The sequence below is a fragment of the Ornithodoros turicata genome, chromosome 3 (assembly GCF_037126465.1).
Source record: "Ornithodoros turicata isolate Travis chromosome 3, ASM3712646v1, whole genome shotgun sequence".
NCBI lineage: Eukaryota > Metazoa > Arthropoda > Arachnida > Ixodida > Argasidae > Ornithodoros > Ornithodoros turicata.
The window spans coordinates 8139094-8157894 of record NC_088203.1 but is presented as its reverse complement, the minus strand read 5'-3'; the positions used below and the strand labels follow the sequence as shown (position 1 = coordinate 8157894).

At 47.1% G+C, this 18801-nt stretch overlaps 1 protein-coding gene across 1 annotated transcript in view; it reads right to left on the bottom strand.

The window, feature by feature from the left end:
- Positions 1-13023, bottom strand: part of LOC135387939 (protein Wnt-5b-like) — a 245233-nt gene extending 232210 nt beyond the window's left edge. Inside the window, exon 1 of the mRNA XM_064617169.1 lies at positions 12809-13023. The gene's annotated coding sequence lies outside the window, so the exon portion shown is untranslated. The remainder of the gene's footprint in view (positions 1-12808) is intronic.
- Between the last annotated feature and the right edge of the window lie 5778 nt (positions 13024-18801).

Sequence of the window (18801 nt, the reverse complement as noted above, 5' to 3'; positions counted from 1 at the left end):
AGCGCATGCGCGTGGCTGCCCCTCTCTCCCAACTGATGGTACCGTGTGTGCTCAATCGGTTCCCGAAAACTCCATATTAACCCTCCTGTCTCTCCCTCCTTCCTGCTGTCCACGTCTGTTCGTCGCTCATAGCCACAGTCGCTTCGCGGCGCTAACACAAAGCAAAAAATATGTTGGAATGACGTCATGATGGCAGCGGAAGAGCAATAGAAGCGTGGCACGCAAGGGCTCCTGGGAACTTATAGCACCTTAGAGCATTACGAGACTGCCAGAGGCGGAGGTAGTAGAAGAAGAACAACAACATTCCATGTGTGCGCAGTAGCAGCGTCGGCAGGGGTAGTCATAACCGAAGCAGACGACGGAGCAGTGCCCCTCAAAGTTTCCATGTTGCTTTGCGCCGCGCGCATCTTTTTAAAATTACCGCCATAAGATCGAATGAGTCGCTTCGACGCTCCACATCCAATCTAGTCTAATCTAATCTAAGAGTATAGCAGCTTCCAGGAAACCTCTCATCGAAGGCCGACACCTAAATGCCACAATTTCTTGCACTTCTGCGAGCAATCAACGCGGTGAGGACTACAAAGGTGGCACCCGTGCGATAAGGGTGTTTACCCATACGAGGATCTTATCGTTCGCTCAGGTGGATGCAGTATTTGCCCAAGGAGCGGTATACAAAATACCATTCGTACGATGCTCTTTCAGACAGTTTTACACCACTTATGAACGGAATGCATCGTGGCAGGACGGAACCCGGGGAAACAAGCGGGAGGTCGTAAATTTGGCGGCCCTATATCAAAATTGGTCGGCCCGTTGTTTCGAGCTGTTTTGTGCGCCGGCACGAAAGTACGAAGGGCAGTCACGTCCGAGGTGCGGTCCAATTGGATGCGGTGAAAAGGAAGGTGCCACGAGAAGAATGGAAAGAGCAATGAACTGTGCGTGTGAATGGCGCTCCCTGTTGGGTTTCTGTGCCTCTGGTCTGGACGATGTCGGAATCTGTGGAGTTAAAACAAGAGTTCTCAACCGGTGGGGAATCCCCTCCCCTTGAGGGGAATTTGGGGATTTCAATGGGGGTTTTGGGGCCTTCAATCTCCCCTTGCATGCACTCTGCGTGTGTATATCATGCGCAGGACATCTTACCAGCTCCCGTGGCAAAGCATGATCGCTTTTCACGCCGAGACAGGGAGGGTGATACGGGTTCGAATACCTGCACCGGCTGTGCTGCCTGAGGTTTTCCCTCGGTTTTCCCTCGGTTTTCCGGTAGACTTTAAGACTTTACGGACGAGTATCGACACAGTTCCCCCTAAAGTCGGCCCAGGAATCACTCAAACCCACCTGTCTCCCACTCCTTCCTGCTGTCCTTTGTCCATCTGTCCGCGTCTGTACATCGCTCATAGACACAGTTGCTTCGCGGCGCTAACACGATTTTTTTAAAAAAAGAAACAGGACATCTCCCTCGCGCCTCGGCGGTATATCCTATGTCATGATGGCTCCTGGGTGAGCACAGTACTGGAAGGGCTATCCGGAGGTAAGATCGCTCGCCACAAAAAATACTTTCAAGACACTCTGTAGAGGCAATACAATTTTGCGTGTTCTGGGCCCTTGGACTTGGATCTCCAACTTGTCTTATCCAATAACGCGTGGTGGTGGTGCTGGCGAAAGGTCTCGCCGTTGTCGGCCTCACAGAGGTAGACAACGTCACGACTGACGCCCTGGGGGAATGTGCGTTCTGGGCCGACTTCTAAGGGAACTGTGCCGACATACGTCTGAAAGCGGCCGAGGAAAACCCAGGAAAAACCCCAGACAGCACAGCCGGCACCGGGATTCGAACCCGGGCACCTCCCAGTCTCGACGTGACATGGCCAGTACAAGTGATAAACTGATGTTCTGAGGCTGGAACAACGTAGAAGGGACATATACAAACAAAGCCTCGCAGCCTCGCAAAGCAAAGCCTCTACATGTCGCACCCCGAAAGTCGCTGGAGAGGTGTGTTAGCTTAGCTCAATTGGTAGAGCCCTGGACCGGCAATCCAGAAGATGTGGGTTCGATCCCTACAGCTGGCTAACCTTTTCAGTGACTTTCATCTTTCATCATGGCCAGTACGCTAACGTTCTTGCTAGGACAGTACGGCGCTCGCTTAGCATTAAATTAGCATTAGCGCGCGTTAAATGCATTACTTCGGCCCGTGATTCGCGAACTTTAAATATAACGATTACGATCGCTATGCGAAAGTAAAAGATCGGAGCCCAGCTTCGTAGTTAATATAGGGAGACAATTAACGCAGCGATGAACGGCAAAAGGGAGCGAAAAAGTTTGAGAACCACCGAGTTAGAAAGAAGAGACGTTGAAATGAATGGAATGAACCGTAGCTTAGTAGCCTGATAAGGTGCAAATCGTGATATCGAGTGGCTTCAGCTACACGATATGCGTCGCTTGACGGGCCACACCACTCGCTCAATTCCCATGCAAGCGAACACCGTCAATATGCCGCCCAGGCTCGTCTGCGAACGGTAATTCCAACGATTTCGGGCTGTCGGTTCGGCGTCGGATTTCTGGCGCCCGTTTCGATAGGCCCATATGCGGAACCCTGGTTGGGAGAAATGAAATATCTTAGGTCGGAGTCCAGTCTCTCGTCGGTGGCATGGCAAGGAGAGACTTCGTCGGAAGTGGTTGAGCCTATAGTGGTTGGTGACTGATGACAGGTAGAAGTTTGATCACTATCGGTGATTGGGGTCGAATCCTACCACCCGCTGTGCTGTCTGAGGTTTTCCTTTGGTCTTCGAATAAATGAATGAATGAATGAATGAAATTTATTTACTACCCCAAACGGTGCGGGGGTAACTGTGGCAAAAAAGCCGGAAAGACTTGACGAGGTCATAGCTCCCCGTACATTTTTTAGCAGCAGCAGCATAATATAGATTACATAATATAAGACACATTACGTTGTCTCAGCCTGGAACAACAACAAAAATCTCTCACACAGCATACAGATGAAAAAAGAATCTAATCAAGAAATTGCACTAAATGTTGGCATCGTTTAAAGCTAAAGCATTAATATTAGTAGATGCATCGTCGTTCAGAATGGTTGGTAACTGATATCTAATATGGATTGACACCCATAGCGCGTCCGACAAAAGGGCAGAACAAAAGAAGAAAGCTGTCGAAAGACGTTTCGGACGAATGTCGGCGCAGTTCCCTCGAAGTCTGCCCAGGACGCACACCAACCCATTGTCCTCCACTCCTTCCTTCTGTCCTCTCTCCATATGTCCACGTGTGTACGCCGTTCGTAGCCACAGTTGCTTCGTGGCGCTAGCGCGAAAAAAAAAGAAAGAAAAGAAGTTAGATGAGCGCAACTCTTTGATCCATATCCCTTGCGTGTTATTAGCCAGCGGACTGCCTGACCAATATGGCGGACAGAAAAAGCGGCGGACGCTTTCAGACATACGTCGGCGCAGTTCCATTAGAAGTCGGCCCAGGACGCACATTCCACCAGGGCGTTAGTCGTGACGTTGCCCGCCTCTGTGAGGCCGACAATTAACGGAGAGCACTTTCACCGCCACCACCAGCGGACAAAAAAAGACACTATGGGAATGACTCCTCTTGGTAAGTCGTCGGGAAAAAGGTGCCAGCATCGCGTAATTGGTTAGCGCACTTGACCGGCAATCGAGAGGTGCGTGGTTCGTGTCCCGCCGCTGTCTTGCTTTTTCGACGATTGCCACATTTCAACAACTACGTGTATATCGATGTGTGTGAAACTCGTCAATATTTTGAACAGAATGAAGACAACTTTGAACTTCCCACCTAGACGTGGTATTTTCAGGATGTTGGCGTTGGGCCACTTTGGCTGAAGAATGATATACGTAATGTGAATGTATAGTATGGAGCTATACACTAAGCGATGGCGGATTCCGAACTTGCAGAAGGAATCGCAGTCGAAAGACATGTCCCTGTAGATCTTCATCAAGCTCTACATAACTGCATCGGGTGCCCTTAGACAAGCAAAACGCTTTTTAACCAAAAGAAAAATACCCGGGATGAGGGACTCTCGAAATTTTCCTCAGTGACGCGTTCGAAGATCGTGTAAAAGCATTTGAATGTCCGAGATTTTGTTTCCGTAAATTAAAGGGGGAAAGAAATAAAAGCGATATAGGCATTGCGTGTTGAACCTGTCTGAGCTTGGGGGAAAGTGGACAGCTTAACACGAAACGAACAGCAGAACAGCTGCTGGTTTTGTGTTTTCCCCCAAGCTCAGGGACGTGTTGCCAACGCACGTGTATACACCGGTTCGCTTGCATATTATTTTTACGTTTGGTGTTGCATCGTCAGTATGGCATACAAACACGAATCATGATCAACAATAATGTGGGAGGACTTGCTTCCGATGAATTAGCTTAGCGCAAGATGTTTCAGAAGATTATTTTTTCTTTTTTTTTTCGAAAGTATCGACCCTGGCGCCTATTCCGCTGCTCTTCCTGACTTTCCCTTCTTCCTTCACCTGTCTGTTTCGCGATAAAGCGTAGGGCATTATGGGAAAGCGCCGCAAAGTGAAAAGAGCGGAAAAAAAAAGAAAAAGCCTCGTTGACTGATTTCCTGGCTCAGTGTAGAGCAATAAGAGAAACTGAAACAGCCTTTTTTTGCTCTTTTTGACGCCGTACGCGGTATTGTCGATGGATGGCCATAACGGAAACGTACTAAGGGACTATGCAGTGGCGCCCTCTGAAACTGCAAAAAACAAAACAGAAAAAAGAGACTCGGAGCAAATTCCAGGTTATGAGATAAAAACTACAATATGGGATTTGCGCAATTGAAGCTTGGGCCTCTGTCGCCTGTTGGTATTATGAAGTTTGTAAGCGCTTAGGGGAGGGTTCTGATAATATTACGGGAAGATGATTCGCGAGCCTCTGTATAGGCGAACTTTTTAGATGCATTTTGAAAATGAAAAACTGAAAATGTTTTCAAATTGAAGTGAATTATTTGTCCGGCATTGCGGCTTTCGGAAATATACGCACAGGAAGGGTACACCTGACGTTGTGTACACATACTCTGAGGAGGTAACGTTCGGAGGCTTTCCAGGTGTCGGGACAGACCTGATGTATACGAGGCGCTTACAATAGACCACTACACAAGAAACGCCATCATGACGTTGGTAGACAGACTGAAACCGAAACAAACAAAGGGAAGGGCTAGGTTCCACGAATGGGCACTTGTTCGCTGCCTCCTATTGAAAGAAAAGTAGGACCGAAGGTCGCGTCCCTCTCAGGGGCCATCGTAATCCCCTCAGGGCCGTGGCTTTCGGGAGCGACCTTGTTCGCCCCTATAGCTTTGAGCGTAGTTCAACTCTACCAAATTGGTGGCGCTGTCGTCGAACACTATGACGTCATTTGTTTACAAACCGGAAGATATCTATTGCTCACCTACGAAAGGCTGAAGCCGGACAATTGCCCACCTCTTATTGTGAAGTCCCCTAGGGCCCACACTGACATTTTAATTTCCTCGCGAGGGCATCCTTGCGGTTTCCGCTGCTGAGGTATACACATGATACGCGTTGAAACAACAAAAAATGGGCAGTATGCATTTGTGAAATAATATAGGGAGTGGAACCGTAAGCACCATCCGGTTCCGGCTCCCTATCGCTGTCAGTCAATCAGGTATCAGCGACTCCACCGGAATCAGGCGTTTGGCTTATCATGTTTCCGGAAACGTTATCATGAAACTTCTTATCAGTTTTTCGCACTCGCGTCAGGACACGTGTACCTCACAAAGTGTATAGATTGGTATATTTTCCTATTTCTTTTTTCTTTTTTTCAGCCCTCCTTTCCCTTCATTTGTTTTACATACAATGAAGCCTAAATAACGCGTCCTGGAGTAGCCAGTCCCGAGTAGTTTGGGAGTAACATTTCCTTTTTTTTTTTTTCGTTTACCTATGAATCAATCAATCTTCTACGTGTTCTTCTAAAACTCGCAAATAAAAGATTATCGTCATTTGCACTAAGCGTATACGACTGTATTTGCATTTAGGAAAAATAAGAAGCCGAAGCTCTTTGGCTGCACGCAGTGTATGTGTTTATAAGTAGTCAAACGTCGCCATACCAGTAATATTTGCATTTGTATGATAGCTATACAGAAACGAATTGAAACGAGCTTCAAGAAGCAAACATCATAATTAGGTTCCTCCTCCGTCTCCTGAGCACGAATCGGTTGGAGGTCCTGCGGGAATTCCATAGTGGAAGCGGACTTATATTTTGCTAGTTGAGTTCTTTCAAATAACGGAATATATTTATTGAAATAATTGCGCCGCTATATATGGCACGAAATATGACAACATAACAGATGAGTGATATACGGGCAGTGAGTATTTGTCCGCCTAAAGCCTTTGGGGGATGAGCGCCATGGCGTTTAAAAGGGGCACTAGAAGGTAAAGACAAGTTCCCTTCAAATTACATTACGCGCTATGTTAATTTCGCGTACTTGTTATCATAATTGAAAACTTTAATTCCATTACGGAGCTACAATTCAGTGAATCGGTATTGAAAAATGCAGCACTGCGCATCATGCCGCACATATATACGGAACACTACGATCAGACCCGTTCCAAATCCACATACCCACGATATAAGTATGCGCGTGCCTCTCCTGCGTTGCCGGCATTCGTTGCCGCACAAAAGACGGCTCTGTTTTCATTGCGTTTTTCTTCTAAACGATAGCGATGTGTGAACTAATTTTGCTTGCATTATATTAATTGAAACATTGACTTTCATTTGAGAGCAAGTTGTTGTTATTGCATTTTACTGCCCCTTTAATGCCAACACAAACTGGCGTGTGCCACGACCTTCGTGGATAACGCCATTCGGAACCCTAATGGCATAAGACGATAATGTCGTTTGCTCTGCACGTGTGGCACCGGTGGGCTACTCCACGTCATGGTTGCATTACTCTTGAAGAAGAGACGTATATGCACAGCTCCAGTCAACCTTAATAATAACACTGCAAAGAATACGGTCTCGTTCCCGAGCGCTCTTATAAGCCGTGTTTACATGAATACGACACAAGCGTATCGAATCGAGTCGAAACCGGAGAGAAGACGATACGCCACCGTTTACATGAATGCGCATCGAGCCCAGACCGGAGGTGGCGCCACGCCGTGTCATATCGGAAAGTTAAATCGGTTAAATCGAAAGTTATCGGAAATGGCATGGTCTACTTTCGCGGCACGAGATGCAAAATCCAAGACTCACTACCTGAGCCGACTGATTCACCTTCCAGAAACATCAATGGCAAAGAGAGTATTCCACCATATGAGGTACTGCGGACTGTAATCTGGATGGATAAATAAGATCAACCAATATGACAGAAAATTTAGTAGAAATACGAGGCGACAGACAGCACGCAACGAGGCACAGTGGACAAGAATCACCACTGAAGAGATAAATGCGATCGAAATGGACGACTGGCGGAAGAAAGTAACTAAAAAACAGAGCCTCAAGTATTACAGTAAACACAAGCAGAAGCCAGAGACCTGCAAGGAATACAAAGGAGACAGGGCAAGCGCACTTCTCTTTCAAGCACGCACCGGATGCCTTCTAACGAACCAGAGAAGGAGTGAATTATTTGAAAACGTTGATCCTACGTGCCAGTTATGCGGAAAAGCGGCGGAAACCATACGACACATTTTAACCGAGTGCGAGAAAATCAAAGAGTATGCTCCCAAGATAAAAAAAAATGGATGAGAACATGCAGTGCTTGTTCAAACAAGCTGAAACAGAAACTGAAAGCGAAGTGGAAGACCCACCATCAAACGAGCCCTTCAAGCAGATACAGAGCCGCCTAGTGCACTGGGAGAAAATCAAACACAGACTCACGAGACCCACGAGACAACCACAGAAGTGACCTAAGTAACAAACAGAAACGAATTGAACTCATCGAGAACAATTTTCTTTTCTTTTTATTTTTACACCTGTGACTCCACCCTGGAAGTCTGCCCTGTATCAAAAGGGATTAGGTGCCACTATCACTATCACTATCACTGTTAGAGGCGCACTTCCGCAAATACTGCCGTTTCCGGTGTCCGCTACCTTCGCACCGAACGCTGAAACGTCGAAAACGTAGCATCTACGCCCCATTTTCAAGCGTACTTCAGAATGAAATCTGCTCTACGGCTGCAAGCCCTGCTGCTTCTGTTAGTGTGTAGACTAACCTACATATCCAGAACGGAGCGTGGCTGCGAACTCCCTAATATCATCATTTTGTGATCCCGACTAGGAGAGACGACGCAAGTAGCCCGCAGCCGAACGCCGCTTCCCATAATCCTCTCTTCTTGCCTTGAGGCGCATCGTCTGTTTAGATGCACAGTCTGAATGTGCATCCACCGTCTCGATCCAGCGATTTAGCGAACTGAATACGATACGCTCTCCTAGCGAATTGACGCGTTTACATGGGAGGATTCGATTCGACAACTGGATACGATACGCTATTGTCGTATTCATGTAAACGCGGCTATAGCAACCCTTTGGACCGTGAGGAAATCTTTATTGAACAAAATTATTGTGTTAGTTTAAAGCAAATATTTTGTTCACTTAACATTCTCCCAGTGGCCCCAGGGTGGCTGCTATCACGCTTGGAAATGGGACTGATTTTTTTCTTCAAGTGTTATTATTAAGGCTGTCGGGAGCTGTACAAGACAGATAGACATGTCCACGCAAGAAGATATTTGACAATGCCCATGGTCTTGAAAGATATGAGTTTGGAAGCATGAAAACAAAATACTACAAGATGACCATCGTTACGCTGTTGTGCTTGAAAATGACCATAGGACCATGACTAGTGACGTCATTTGAAGTCCCGGATGTAATTTCCGTCCACGTTGCATGTCAGATATTATTCAGACGGGTTTCGCGTTGCTTATTTTCGGAACTCCTCAACATGAGTGACAGCACTCTAAACGCCAATTAGTGCCATGTCACTGCGCGATGACCCCATTTTCCTTGAACCACGGGGTCATGTCTTCCCAGTCCTAAATACTGTTTTCTTATATACCCCGAACATCTCGCTTTGAACCACCCACGCTTATCACCATGTCTTTTCTCAGCCTTCTTTTATACCCAACACAAACGTAAGGAAAATATCCGAGTTACCAGTATAGACTGCATGTGTTGTGTCCCGCACAGCGTGTTCTCAAGAGGACGGCTGTGGTTGCTGAGAGTTGTCTGTCATATTGTGTGGTTGACAGCCGTCTCACGTTTCGTTGCACAAGTCGACACTAGGAGCGTTGTTGTCGCGGTTATATACGACCCTGTTTAGTTCCTCTCCTCGCAAGACCTGCCGCTCGAGTAAAAGAGCTGTCGTTTTGCCATGCAGGCTCGTCTGCTTTATCTGACGCGTGTTCTTTGTAGAATGTTCAGGAGCAAAGCTGTGTTTGTTTGCTTGTTTGTTTCGTCCTTGTCTTGTAGGCTTCGGGATACCAGCACGTGTGGAATGTCGACACGTCTGGGAGTACAGGTCGTTGTGGAAAGTGAGCAAAGGCTCCTGTAGTTCATTTCTATGGAATAACTTTAAGCGTTGTGAGTAAGGAAGTACTTGTTGTTGTGCGCGGGAAATGGTTACAGATGAAGCGTACACTCTAAGAAAAAAAAAAGTTGAATTTCCTTCCCAAAGTGGTAGCAGGACAGTACTTCTACCATTTCGTGCCAATCCACACGCGCCTTCTCCCCCGCGTGGGTATAAGAGGCGGCGTCCCTTTCCCTTGGTCCTCTCTCTCACGTTTGCTCTAAGAGAAAATGGTAGAATTTCCTACCCAATCTGGCAGAACGACAGATTAGGGTCTGTTGTTTCTTTCTACTCTGCAGTTATACCCAAAAGGTGAAACTGGTTGGAGTAGAAATGTGGTTGCAATGCAGCTCTACCGAAATGGGTAGAAAATCATACCTTTTTTTCTTAGAGTATATACTCGATGGGTATCCGTGTGAGCTGCTTGTCACCACTTCGATGGGCTTACCCCGACAGGAAGTCCAGCGGACCGGTACGGAAAATGTCCTGACGACGAGCGCCGCCGATATTCCGAACCGAGACTGCCCCAGAAGAAGAAGACTGGCCCAGAAGAAGAACAGTCTATCTGTTCGAAACATGGGCGGTTCTCGTCCTCAGGCTCATCCCCTAACGTTACCTGTTTAGATGAAAGCACGACTACACAATCAGCCAGTACCCTATAGAACGTGCTCTTTTACTTGTAAGGACAGACATCGGCTCTTTGAAGACGTTAAAGGGACCATATCATAGAACATGACCTATACCTATACAGCTCATGCCATTCTATTATCGCTGATATTGCAACAATGCGAATTGTCTCGCCCATGCGGGTAGGGCTGCCTGTCGCACTTGCTTTTAATAGCGTTTGACAATGCAGAGCGCTGAATGGACGGAATAAATTCAGGTGTCGGTGTGTGTCTCCTGTCGCCCCTTTTTTGTAGTTAATCTATAAGCAACACTGTATGGCAGGGGTCTCAAACATGCAGCCCGCAATCCCTTATTCTACGGCCCATAGACCGCCAGACACAAAAGGAGCTCCAGTGTAGAAAAAAATTAATGGCGAATTGGGAAATAAAAGCAGATTTTCAAGCATGCATTCATGCTAATGAGCACAGACATATAGTACAGTCGTATCTGAAGGACAACGTAATTCCCCAAAATGGGAGAACTAGGTGCTTACTTCTCTCGGTGTGCGAGGTGTGGTCCTTCAGCATACCCAAGGTGCTGCACCACAATAGGGACACCGATTCTGAATTGAGTTGAATTGAAATAGAAAAGGAAACACATGAAGAGATCCCCACCATCAACATAAATGCCCGATACACCACTCCTGTTCTTATCCTCGCGGGTATTTGATGGTTATTTCCTTTCTGTACTGCCTTCGATGGCGTCATCTAAAGTCAAATACGGTCCGCCACTCGATCTGAGTTTGGGACACCTGCTGCACGGTATTATGGGTGTCAGCAGGGGGGCGCTACAAAGCAACGCGAAAGCTCCTTGTCTCCACCGAAAAACCATTTTGAACGCGAGAGGAAAGAACGGTAAAAGGAATATGCGTCTTGTTTAGTCCGGTACAATACGGGAAGCCCTATCAAAAGCACGGAGGTTGCAGATGTCAGCAGCGTCATGCAAACAGCCGTAACATTCGTCATGAGTTCGAAGACTACAGTCCCGTCATGTTTGTAGAGGGCACCACGGAAGCAGCGCAATAAAACGTGCCCGTCCCACAGACCTAGCAGAAGACGAGCACGTTTCGGTGAGGAATCAAGCAGGAGAACGTGGACGCTATTCCTGTGGAAGGAGAAGCATGTCCGTAAACAGAAGCCATCAGGGACTACAGGCCTCAAGGACATTGGCCACCGGGAACGCAACGATGCCTTCTTCCGATAAACAAATCTGACACGGGTCTCGAAGCGCGTCTGCTGAGTCTTTTGGTTTTGGCGGGCTTTGGGTAGTTTTCGCTCAAGTGCAGAGGTCGCTGCGTCCCTTCACTATTTGAACAGTTTGCGTTCGCAGCATTGGAAACGAAGCGTGGATGAGCTGGGCGTTTTGCCTTTCTTGTTTTTTTTATTTTTGCGTAGACGATAGGCTTAAGAAGGATGCGTGTTGTTATGAGGCTTACGCAAACAATGCTGACAGTGTCTTAAGGGTTTAGACAATCCAGGGCCACGTAGTGTAAACAAAGCATGCGAGTGTGCAATTTGGCGTGGAGACGGAGGGCGACCTTTGGACTCGTGTGTATTTTTGGTGCCTTAGCCTTTTGTCGTCGTCACATTTTCAAGGTATGGAAGCGAAAGTGCACTACCAGCTGCGAGGTAGATTAAACCAAACTAAAAGTTCCGCTAGATGTGGAGGTTATTTTGTTTGGAGCCCAGCGAAAGCGTACATGTCCATCGTCTCGGCAGCGCTTCATGAGTTGTAGTTTTAGGTAAGGTTTCAGTCTAGTTTTTCTTTCGGTGCGCGGAGTATAGTTTTAATCGCTGTTTCGGAAATACCCGGACAGTGACTGTTTGTTATGCTTTACTCTATTTCTTGGGGGGTTTTCTCTCTCTCTGTATCTCTTAAGTTCGCAGTAGGAAGTATAACGCAAGAAAAAAATTTAGATAGTATGTGCGAGAGAGAAAGTACAATTTAATGGAGTCTACATTCAGAAGCCAATTGAATTTTTCAGTGCTCTTGTTTCCTGAAAGGAGCTGATCAATACGACTTATCAAATGACACGCTTTATGAGGGCGATGGATTGACAGCAGTGATTTATCCAGACCCTCCCCCCCCCCCCCCACACACACACACCCTCTATATGTTCAGTGGCACCCCTCTAACTTTTTCAAGTGTGTACCTCTACAGGGGGTGCCCTTGCGATTTCAGCTTTAGACACATGTCGGTAATGATATGTTATGGTGACGTCACTATATTAATAATATGACGTATATAAGTAACATGACGTAACTATAATAATGCCCCTCTCCCACCCATTTTTTCTAACACCCTTCCGTGCTTGTGATTCAGGATAAACCACTGATTGACAGTCTGAGCAAAATCGATGTCGCAATGAAATTTCTCTAATGCGTACATTATTGATGCAATGCTTGCTTCACTTTCACTAAAACACTATGAAACAACAGCTTGAGCATAACCGAACCAGGAATAATATCGATTTGTACCCGTTGTATATTATTCTTCATTCGTACACTAAACACACGTACTTGTTTTTTAAACCTTCTTGTTCCTCCGCTGCATCAGTCACACCATATAGCGCAAAGATACCAGAAAAAAAAAATATACGTACGTTCTCGCCGTCCCGTCTCATTCTTGTACCATCCACTGCCACAGTTCAATCCATAGACGACGTCGAAACCACAACAGGTACTTTGACAACACCACAAGTACACCAAGCACCACAAACGTCAACAGACCACAGCAGAGCCAAGTAGAAACACGCGGGTCAAAAACCGTCGATTCAAATTTCCAGCGACACAGCACGTGCAATAACTGAACGCACGTGAGACGGCCTGCACGTGACACAGTCACGTGCTATAACCACGCGAAACGTCCGTTACTGCGCGCGACGCTGCCCTTCTTTCGTCTCCGCTGGCGGAGAGCCTTTACCGCGTTTCTTTCTCCCTCTCTTACGTGGGAGAGGAGGACGAATCCCTCGTCGCCAAAAGAAAGTTGAACACGCTACCTCAAGATAGCGTAGTCTTTTTTTTTTTTTTTTTTTTCGAGATGTCTTTTTCCAGTGGGCGGGGTCACTGTGGAAGGAGGCGTGGCTTTGATAAGGGCGTATACGTAATAAATTGCGCGCGTAGTGGGCATGCAGTAAATCGTTGAGCTGACCCTCGGTATAACCTCTCACGCCTTTGTTTTGCAGCGAGGTGCTCGGTTCGTGGGTCCATCGGTCGGGATGCTTCGCCTAATTGAGTTGTGGTTCTCTAACAAATGAATAAGGGAATTAAACGTACGAAGACATGGGGTTGTGTTGCTAGGAGCAAGTGTGTTGGGATTAGTGATGACGATGGCTTTTCTTATTTATTTTTTTCGATAGTGGATTGTTTTCCGTAAATTAATTTTTTTTATTAATTTAATTTTCGCAAATGAACCCCCCTTCAGAACAAAAAAGAAAAAGAAAGAACGATGTCTGAACCGGCTTCGTCTCAAGCAAGATCGACATGCAGGTTTGGGAACGCGCAGCAGTCTGAAACTTGATTTTGATTTTGTTTTTCAGGAACGAGCTACGTTGTCGTAATAAGAGTAATAGAATATTAACGGAACGTTGATAACATGCCTTGCCCCGAACCGTATCAACCGGAACCAATAAGATTCTGAGTCACACACGACAGCGATTGGTTCCGGTAGGCACGATACCCTTACCAACGCCCAACGGTCTGCTAAAACTTTACTCCGAGTTCGTTATGCCCCTGCTCTGCGTGAGCTCACCTTTGCGCATACCTTTTCCTTTTCTATTTTGACTTGCAGTTCAATGTTATAGCCCACGTTTCACCATTATCAAACAGATTTCGTCTTCAGGAGGAAATAAAGATTTGATTGGCTGCATCATCACCTGCTTGCGAGTTGAAGTCTACATAAAACATTTCTCGCGCCCCCCATGCCTCCCCATATACAAGGTGTTCAAAATTAAGCTTTCATGAGCGCTACGCAAACACAGCGATGACAGGAAACCGGACATTAACTTTACGCTACTTGTGTAAGAAACAGGTGCCGCTAATTACGTAGCACCTGTTTCTTACTCAAGGAACAGACAAGGTAGCACCAGTTTTCTTTTCTTCGCCTATTTATAAAGTGCTAGTGAAAGCTTAATTTTGAACACCCTGTATATAGTGTGACGCAGCTACCACGTTCGCCTCGAGCACGTATCTTCCGCTTCCTACACAAAGGAACCCTCTGCGTTTAACGCCATAAACATCACCTTGTGTCACTTCACATCCACCAGCACCCTCCGAAGTACGCAATCGGAAACATCAACGGCGGCATCAGAGTTGAAAGCCCTTCTTTTATTCCCTTCGATATCCTTTAAGAATATCCTCCACTTTGCCCATGTCCTGCTTCCAGACCGAAACTCAGAGACGCAACGGCAGATCCTCCTCCTCCTCCTCTACTATTCAGTAGCTGGAAGGACGGCTTTACGATGTCGTAACTTCTGAGTAGATATCGCGGTCCACAGGGAAAGGGGTAATCTCCGTGATATAGGATCCTATCTCGAAGCCATCAGAGACATAGCCCTGCTCCTGGCTCTTCGTGTAATGCATCAGCTATTAGAAAGCGTGCCGGACGGCGACCGTTGCGTGGGATGCCTGTCTAGCGCCTTTGAAGAGATCGAGTGATGGTGGGAACGGGTTGGTTGCCATGCACGTGTAATGAGAATCCGGGTTTTCATATTGACGACGCGTGGGCTGGTGGCTGTGCTTGAACAAGGCATGGGAAACCGCGTGTCGGGTTTCTTGGCTGTTCGGTCGGCAGGGGTTGGTGTAAAGGTAAGGTCACAGGAAGATGAGGTCAAGGAAAACAGATTTTGAGAATGGCAGATCAGGACACTAAAACAGTGTCGTGCATACAGGGTATCTGTTCGTATGAAGGGGGTTACCATCATGCATACATCTGATACAAAAGGGTTTCTTCAGTGACGTCACCGTCTTAAGAGGCGATACCTCCGCTATGATGTAGGTCCGGCACAATTTGGTTTCGGTTTTCGTTTCCTGCCATTTAGAAGAGTGTTATATAACGTCGAACACACGAAAAATGCGAGGATATAGAACAAGCAATATTCACACAGCACACGAATGGTGAATGCTTTGACGGTGAGGATTAGGACGGTGAAGACCTGCATCATGGTGGTTGATTTGCTGGCGATTGTGGCGCTCCTCGGCGAGTGACGTTATGTGAATCAACTGCACACTTTCATACGTGGACTAACGACTGCAGCGCTCCCCTATGTGTGCCTTCAGGTTAATGAATCTTACACATCCGTACTATGTACCTGTGGACGTGGCGACAGTGTGATGGCTCGCTCTTGAGGTTGGACAAGTAACTGGAACACAGTGATGGCTACTGAAACTGATGATGATTGGAATTTTACTGGCGCACTATAGCATCTAGGGCCATAGCGCGCCAAAACAGGCTACTGAAACTAATCTGAAATGGCTGCTTAGAAATATTTACTATGACTCTGCGCCGCTTCTGTAGCGCTGCCGTGCATTCGCCCACGGTACCATATTGGCCTTGCAGACCACAGCAATGCTGGGCATTGGTGCCGGCTGCACTGTCGGCTGTGATCGAGGTCAGCTGCTGCGTGGCCTAAGGCTATTTCAAAAACTGTCACCGCACAACATGCACGCACGTATCCAAGATGGCCGTGATGTATAAGGCCCATTACTTCACCTACAACGAAGAAATAACATTCTGCGGCATCGTCGCTGTTTTCTTTCTGTCGTCTGATAGGGGGCTCTGCGAGGCGTCAGGTTTCACGTAACGGTGCACATGGGAGGTTTAAGGTGCCATTGCATTCCCACATTCTCATGTGTGCATGTCGAGTTCTGCTCCCCCCCACGCCTCCGCTCTCTCTCTCTCTCTCTCCCTTCTACGTAATATTTGTCTGCTTGAGGATCGTCTTCACCTGTGTCGATTGCCTCGACCCGTTAACGGGACACAAATAGCAGACGATGCAGACAGTTAGGGACAAGGAACACAGACAGGTGGGGCTCTTGATCAAATGAGAGAGGGCAACAAAAGGAAGGGAAAATAGCGATGCATGTATGCCGTCTGCGTTCGTAAATCATATCGCTCTCCCCCGAGTCTGTCTCCTTTTAAGAATGCCTCATTGTATACTTTAGGAGAAAATATACGAGCTGACTCCGTGGCTCAGTTCAGAGCTTCTTCCAACTTCGACACGGAAAAAAACGAGGGTTAGGTGTACCGGGAAGTGTTTATCAACATTTTCTGGTAGCGGGTCGCCGGAATTATTTGCATTCGCGGATGGTCACCTCAAAGCTTCTTTTCTGCAGGGAAATTTGATCGCTCTTTAACCACTCTGTACAATGACGAACTACTCAATTGCTTCCGAAGTACAGGGTTGCCACTATTCACCGTGAAAGATACCACGGGAAAGGGCATGGCTAAAGGGAGAGGAGAAAAGCTGAGGGGAAGGGAAATGGTGGAAAGAGAGGAGGCGTACAGAGATGGGTCTAGCTCAAGATACTGCGCGATTATAATTATTACTGCCCCTTGCTGAACATGTGATGTTGGAAATTGCAACGTAAAGAGGAAACAACGCTGCACGTGATAAAACAAGAGTCAAAAATCCGGATTTAATCGCCGCTCACATTGAAAAACACCAGCGACATGGCGGAGAGGGTTAAGGCGTTCCGCTCGTTAGTGGTATAGTCAAGGTCGTGTTTACGTCATGCTGAAGATTGTGAGGAGGTGGGTTCGAATCCTATCACCGGCTCTGCTGTCTGAAGTTTTTCCTGGTTTTTTTCCGAAGACTTTCCAGACGAATGTCGGCCCAGTTCAGCCTGAAGTCGGCCCAGGACGCATACTAACCCCCTGTTCCCCTCACTTCTTCCTGCTGTCCTCTCTCCATATGTCCACATCTGTACGTCGCTCATAGCCACAGTTGCTTCGCGGCGCTAACACGGAAATTTAAAAAAAAAAACTTTGAAAAACGCATCGACGCAGGTGCACCCTCTTCGCAGGCGGAGAACTCATGGTGGTCGTACATTAGAGCCAGACTCCTAATTGGCTTCACACAACCACTGATACTGTTGAACATCAGTTCTTTCACGTTCAACAGTTGCCGCCTGCGTCGATCCCGTCGTATGAATGTGTGTATGAGTGAGCAAAAATGTAAGAGTGAAAGGAGGATGAGTGAGAGAGAGTGGCTGGTGTGTCCCTTCAGATGGGGGGGGGGGGACGCACCCTTGGAAGTCGCTGAGAAGGCGTGTTAGCTTAGCTCAATTGGTAGAGTCCTGGACCGGCAATACAGAGGATGTGGGTTCGAGTCCTACAGCTGGCTAACCTTTTCAGTGACTTTCATCTTTCATCACCGATATTGTCCCTTCGAAACGCAGGAATGTAGTGGACAACCGAAGGAAAACTACCTCGTGTCCACATTCCAGAGGGTGACTACAGAGTCGAACCTCCGCTCCAGATTTCTTCGTGCTTCTGGGGAACGGTGAAGGGGAAAGTCTGGCAAAAGACTCTATATATGAGAGGCCCCCAGCTGCAAATACCGGCAAGAGGCTGTCGGTATTGCCTTTCAATCGGCAACCGGCAGAACGAGCAAGTAACCGGGCGCGAGCTGGTGAAATACCGGCCACGTGGCAACCCTATAGTCCGAAGTGAAGTGGCTCTTCCGTGACTGATGCACTTCTATCTCACAGGTAGTTAGTGAGCGTTTTATGGTTTTCCAGGAGAAGCCTCGAAAAATCACAGCAAGAGTAACAGCCTCTCTAAGAAAACATCCTTTTACCTTCTCCGTCATATCGTTACACCTCGCAAAAATTGTCCACGGATCCCCCAAGTCGTTCTCCAGGTTTATCTCTAGCGTATACAACGCCCTCTACATGAACCACGCCTGCCTTTTAGCGCCAAACGACATCAGTTTGCTTTCACAACCGGCATTAATGCACCTTGATCGAGCTTCATTCACATATATGTGTGTCTTACGAAAGTCCCGAATGTGTCACGCGAAGATAACGAGAGGTCAATATTCGCGCAGAGCTTCCATTCGGTTCAAACAACACAGGAAAAAAGACGTGCTGATGCCAGGAATCGAATTTGAGGTGTACGTGTTTGTGTCGTAATTGTGGTCTGCCTCGGCCTGTTTGTACACAAATGACGTCATAGTGTTCGACAGCGCCACCAATTTGATAGGCTTGAACTATACACTCGAAGCTATAGGGGCGAACAAGGTGGCGCCCGAAAGCCACGGCACGCATAGCCAATGGAGACCCTGGAAAGTCCGCGTTGTCACAAATTTCGTACGGAGGTTGATATACGCTGGCTAAATATTTAGCGAACGGAAGTTTCAGTGTCGATAAAAGAGAAAGTGAGCCCTTTGCTTGTGTCTGCGCCTAATTGACGGACCATGTTGTAGATGCTCCCGCATCCGACCCGATGAAAGAAGGATCCCACGGATAAGTTTCAAGCGTATAGAGGACTTCACACACGGTGTATATGGTGGAATGTGGCGCGTGCGAAACGGGGATATGGTTGTATGTATATGATACAAAAAGAGAAAGAACAAAAAAAAAACGTAACGAGTTT